The following is a 6,559-nucleotide window of genomic DNA, read 5'->3' on the forward strand; positions in this document are numbered from 1 at the left end:
GTAATATTTATTGTCATTTTGTTCTGGACCGTCTTTTATAGTTGATTCATCGTTTCGAATCGCAAGGCGCATTAAATTGCATATAATATAATATGTACATACAGCTGGCAATTCAAGTTCATATAACAAACCGATAATAAGACCATCTTAATACATATTGCGTTACGATTAGAACAAAAGAAAAGAAGAAGAAAAAAAGAAAAAAGAAATGAAATGATGTCGTAAGAGGCTTAACATGTCATTTTAATATATTATGAAAATTTACATCATAATCGAGACTTTTCTTTTATGGTGTCTCATCTATATTTAATTAGATAGATCGCCATATCGCAATTTTATATCATACCACGTTACTTAAACGGATTTATTTGTCATCGTCGTTATCCCGCAAATTGTTATTGCCTATATTATTTTGCATTTGAATTATCAAGGATTTACTGCAATAGGTCATTACAGTATCAACGTCGACCTTGTTTAATGTTATATCGAAGATCAATTCTTTTTTTCTTTTTTCTTTTTTTTTTTTTTTCTTATTAAAGAAAATACTTAAACGTGATAAGTAAATCTTTCGCTTCGAACAATTTTATTTCCTTTTTCTCTTCTTTGAGAAAATAAATGATCGATTCGATTTTTTTTTCTTTTTCTTTTTCTAATTTTTTTTTTTTTTTTAAACACCTCATCATTCAAACATCGTCTTTTTAAACATATTCTTTACAAGAATAGAAGTGTGTTATTAGAGTGATGTAATATTAAAGTTGTAGAGAAGAAACAAAAAGAGATAAAAAATTATCGTTCAATATTGCAGTTTCGAAGATAACGAAAGTAAAAATTTCAAAGATAATTTTACAAAGATAACGAAAGATTATCGTATAAAAAAAGAAGAGGAAAAGAAATAATATAAAATATATTGAAGTGATGTAATTGTAATATTATAAAAATTAAAAAAAAAAAGAAAGAAAGAAAGAAAAAACAAAAAAGGAAAAGAAAAGAAATATTCGTTTAATACTGCAAATTCTTATAGTTTAATATCAATAAGAATGAATGATATTCTGATCGTGTTTGATTTTCATCGTTGCAAGGATAACCAGAGATCGTCGTGTGAAGAACAAGAAAGAGAGAAAGAGAAAGAGAAAGAAAAAGAAAGAGAGATCAGTGTCAACGACAAAATGGTCATGGAGGATTGGATCGTTCGTTGCAAATAGTATGACGACACATTCCAGTTATCTTACATGCGATTCTTTCGTATAACATTACACGCACATATTCCATTACATCGTATTTATATATATATATATATATATATATATATATATATATATGTATGTATCCACATTACTACTAATAAGTAACTACGTTAGATTCGATCGATATAAAATACATGTTTAAAAAAAAAAAAATGGATACAACAAGGATAACGAGATGTACAACAACATTTTAATATTAAACGTTTCAAATTAATAGTTCTAAGATAGAGAAAAAAATAATAGTAATAATAATATTATTAAAAAAGAGGAATAAATAAATTTGAGAAAATGAGACGTTCTTTGTTTCTTCAAGACGAGCAAATGTTTAAAAGGAAAATTACTTAAATCGCGATTAAAGTATTTATTTTAAACCTTTGTAATGCAAGCTTATGTTTGAGGTAACATATTTACATACATATATGTATTTATATATTTTTATATTTTATTCCATTTTATTGTAACGATATTAATTGTTACTTTATAACCGAAGATTTTCAGTATGTTCTTTTTTTGTTTTTTTTGTTTATTAATTCTTATAAGTTATAGTTTTAGTGAAATACGATTGTAATGTTTACGTTATATAATGTTATTTTAAATGTAAAAAAGAAACTGATGTTATATTTATATTTAATTCATTTCGAATGTAATGAATAAGAGACAATTAAAAAATAGAAAAAAAGAATCACCTCGAATAGAAAAATAAGAAGAAGATTATTCTACAATAATATGTGTATTGTTTTGAGGAAATTTTGTAATCAATTAAAAAAATTATTAATGATTCCTTCTTTTATCATTTTACTTATTCATTAAATTCCATGTTTCTTTTGTAAATAAAAAAAACAATTCAAAGAATTTTATTCTAATCATGAAAAAAATATAGATACTTATTCGCTTTTTCTTTATCTTTTCTTTTCTTTTCCATGAATACGATGATAAAATAGAGAGAGAGAGAGAGAGAGAGGAGAGAGAGATAGATAGAGAAAAGTCGCACGAGGTCAAGGTGATAAAAAAGTATGCGAATTTTTTGATACTCTAGACACTCGAGGCATCGAAGAAGAATTATCATGATTATCTTTCATCTTATTAAATTCGCTTTGTTCGTATACGTCGACAAAAAGTACTGAGAGATACTCAGAGATCCCTTTATTAAATAACGATCGATTGTACGACTGTACATTACGAATGTTATCGTCATTTGATAAGACATCAATATTCCAAGTCAAAGTTCACGTCTCGTTTATTATTCATCTCGTATATATTTATTGTCATTTAATTAAATATATATATATATATATATACATATTAAATTAATAATAATTTTTTTTACATACACATATATATATTATATAATTTTAAATATATAATATGCTGTGTATATATATATATATATATATATATATATATATATATATATGCAGAAAATGTTCTATTTAAAAACAATTGTTTATTATCGACAATCAAGAAATTTATATTATCCATATAATCGCGGAATTAAAAATAAAAAAAGATAAGAGAATAAATGAACAAATAGGTAATAAATAAAGAATATATAAAAATAAATTAAACAAAAAAAGAAAAAGAGTCGATCATTCATCTTCGAGTATTTGCTTCTTAATCCAAAAAATCTAATTATCTTGTATACGAAAAATATGACTAGCATCTTATCCTACTCTTTTTGTAATCACATTTATCGTCAATATTAATTAATCTACATATATATATATATATATATATATATACACAATTATATCGTTCGTTGAGTATAGGAAAACCGAAGATTTCGAAAACAAAAGCGTATGTTTTAAGTATCGAAGGATTTAACGATTAACATCGATGTGCTCGCGCGCACACACGCACACAAATTAATACATCGTAATTTGTCATATAAGTTACCCCTGAGTTCGTCTCTTGATGCAGTACATTTCAAATTTATATCCGTCGCTTTATCTATTTAACGTTAATTAACATGTCGTACAATGATGGAAGAAAGAGAGAGAGAGAGAGAAACAGACGGATAGAGAGACAGATACGCAATGTAAAGACATGATACGAACACGTCTTGTCTCATGCATCATCATGTACTTATACTTAGGACAATGTCGATGGCATAATAACATTCATCCTCGTTTGTTATGCACCATGCAAGCAGAAACCCATGTGCTTCCTTCGCGAACGTGAAATTTAAACCGCTAGTTAGATACACGATACTTGTCAACGTTCATGATCGAAAACCGAGTTCATACATATGTATACGTATACATAAGTGTGCGTATGCGTTATATGTACGTATATAATTTTTAATAAAAGCTAGACCTTCGGTATAATGTATCATAAAATTATAATCATTTTGTTTATTTGTTAATGAATTATTATCGAAGGATATTAATATCAGAGATATTTAGTTTCGTCGATTTTATAACAATTCGTTTTTAATATAGATTTTTATGAGAGCAATCATTTTAATGTAACATCTGAGTTTTGTCAGAACGTTGATAATATATTATATTATATTGTATTTCTTATACAACTAAATTTTATATAAATAAATTTTTATATTGTATTTTTTATAATTGTACTTTGTATATGACAATCTCTTTTAACAACAACAAAACAAAACTCTTTTTTAATATTTTAATTAATAACAAATTGTCAAAGATCAAAAATCGATTAAAGAAAGAGAAAAAAAGATAAAAGAAAAAAGGAAAAAAAAAGGAAAAGAAATAAATTCTTACCGAAAGCATTCTGGAGGAATGTTGAAACACGTAATTAAGAATTGGACAAGGATCGGCGAACATAGCGTTAGGCGTTAGATCGACAAACGTTTTGATGAAATATCGTCTCTTCGAAATATTTTTAACACTATGTAGGACTTTTCAAAATTTTCAAAAAAAGATATTCTCTTTCAAAGTTATATCTTATTACACTTTATAAAACTCAACCGAAATTGTGCGTAACAACGATTCGATTCTCGATTCGACTGTTCCGAACGATCGAAACGTTCGATACTGAGTTCGGAGGCAAACTTACCAGCGGATTTCTTTAAATGGCTGTCGCGTTGCAAGGAGTTTGTGAGAAAAAACAGAAATTTACTCTCTCACTCTCTCTCTCTCTCTCTCCCTCCCTTTCGATTTAATGTCAAGTACGTATAAATTCCATAGAGTAGCAACGGGGATCCTTGACGACCTTGAGTGCATTATTCTCCAATCAAGATCGTCCTTCGATCTTTCTTTCCTTCCTTTTCTTCTTTCTTTCTTTCTTTCTTTCTTTCTTTCGACGCTCAAAGATGCAATTAACCACGAATTAATGAACTCTAGGTAAATAAAAGAAGCGTTTTTACGTACGCGAATAAAAACTCTTGAGCATTAAAAAGAATAATAATAATAATAATAATAATAATAATAATAATAATAATAATAATAATAATAACAACAAAGAAAAGGATCAAAAAGAATCTTTGCTTGTTTGTTCGATAAAAACGATCGATAAATATTTATCAATTGCTTTCATTTTCTCTATCGTTATATTGCAATCAAGCATAGTCGAATACTTTGAACGTGTTACACAGTTTTACTTAAAATATGTGTAAAAAGAAAAAAAAATATATATATGTATGTTTATATATAATAAGATAAAATAAAATATAATATATAATGATAATAATATCTGAAGAGAAATTGAAGTAATTGAATGGAAAGAAACTGAGTGTTAAGTCGTGTTAAAACAGAAGGGGACAAAATTCCAAGTCTGCGTCAGAGTTATGTCATATTAGTTAATTATCGCTACCATAACAGGTAGACAACAAATTACTTTCGATTGCGAATTAGGTACTCTACTCTACCGTCTAGTCGAAATTTCCTTCTGATCACATTCAACACGTCGATAGTCGTTATAGAAAGCGATATATATGTGCCAGAAAGGGGACGAGATTAATTTCCTCCTATCAATTAAGTGCTATGTATAATTACGTAATTCCAAACGCACGTCTATGTATGTATATGTATGTACGTAAATAGAAATGAATATAAGAGCGCCATATATGTATCTATTAGGAATACGTTCCACCATTTTTAATGAATTACGGACAAACTGACAAAGTTAAAAATAAAAACTTATTACTATATGTAAAGATGATCCTCTAAAAAATATTTCCTTGTAAATATTCTTCAAAATTGTGATATATATATATATATATATATATATATATATAAACTTGAATTTTCTGTAGAAAGAAAAAGAAGGAAAAAAAAAAGAAAAGAGAAAAAAAAGGGACAAGTTCGTAAAAGGTATTAAAAGACGACGAAGTAACGAACATAAACTTTCAAGGAGATCAGGAAATGAAAGATTAAATGCGAAGGTATTCGTTATTGACAATCGTCGAGGAAAAGAAATAATAATGATAAAAAAGAAATAAAGTAAATAAATAAATAAAAAGAAAAGGAAAACGATCTTCATAGAAATGTAGGCAATAGTAAAAATATTCGATGAAACTCGCGAAAATCTCATAGCAATCTTTTCACGTGAAATAGATATTATAAGAGATATTATTGCGAAGTCAACATAACTTTTCATCTTCAAACAAATAAAAAAGAAATAAGAAAAATACTAAAAAGGAAAGATTTATATAAATGTAAACAAGTTTCAAAATAGACATTATACAATTATTATCTATGTTATTGCGAAGTCGATCATTTTCCATCTTTAAACATAAAAAAAGAAACAAAAGGATATATATATATATAAATTTTGAAATATAAACTATATAATTATTATTAATAATTAATTCGCTGTATCATTGAGAATAGCGTCAAAGTTATTAAACAAGTTTTAATGAAAAGAGAAAAAAAGAAAGTAAGTAGAAAATGTATAAAAAAAAGAAGAAAAGAGAAAGAAAATGTTATCTGAACCGATATGAACGGTGTCAAAGGTTCAATAATTCGAACAATATTAAAATGAATAAAAACGATATATTATGATTCGCATAATTTCTGGTGTAAGGATGAGAACGCTAATAGAACGGTTTATGTTGATAAATAAACTTGATAAACTCTAAATGATGTATGAATGATTTCTGTGTAACGAGAAACGTCTGATAATCAGGTTACCAGCAAATGTTAAATATATTTGATTATGCGAGAATGTTCGTAACGAAATAGAATAAATGTCAAGGATTAAGAGATACGTTCAAAAGTAGAGAAAAAATATGTTCCTCGTATCTTTTTTCTTCTTCTTTTTTTTTGTTTTGTTTTATTAACGTAAATTAGTAAAACGTTATTGATGAACGTATTGCTTTTTTCCCCTCGTTTCTTGTAAAAAAA

At 26.6% G+C, this 6,559-nt stretch overlaps 1 protein-coding gene across 16 annotated transcripts in view; it reads right to left on the reverse strand.

Annotated features, from left to right (window-relative positions):
* Positions 1-6,559, reverse strand: part of LOC122630527 (TLD domain-containing protein 2) — a 198,376-nt gene that overhangs the window by 3,072 nt on the left and 188,745 nt on the right. The gene's annotated exons all lie outside the window — the stretch shown is intronic.

The sequence above is a fragment of the Vespula pensylvanica genome, chromosome 7 (assembly GCF_014466175.1).
Source record: "Vespula pensylvanica isolate Volc-1 chromosome 7, ASM1446617v1, whole genome shotgun sequence".
NCBI classification, from domain to species: domain Eukaryota; kingdom Metazoa; phylum Arthropoda; class Insecta; order Hymenoptera; family Vespidae; genus Vespula; species Vespula pensylvanica.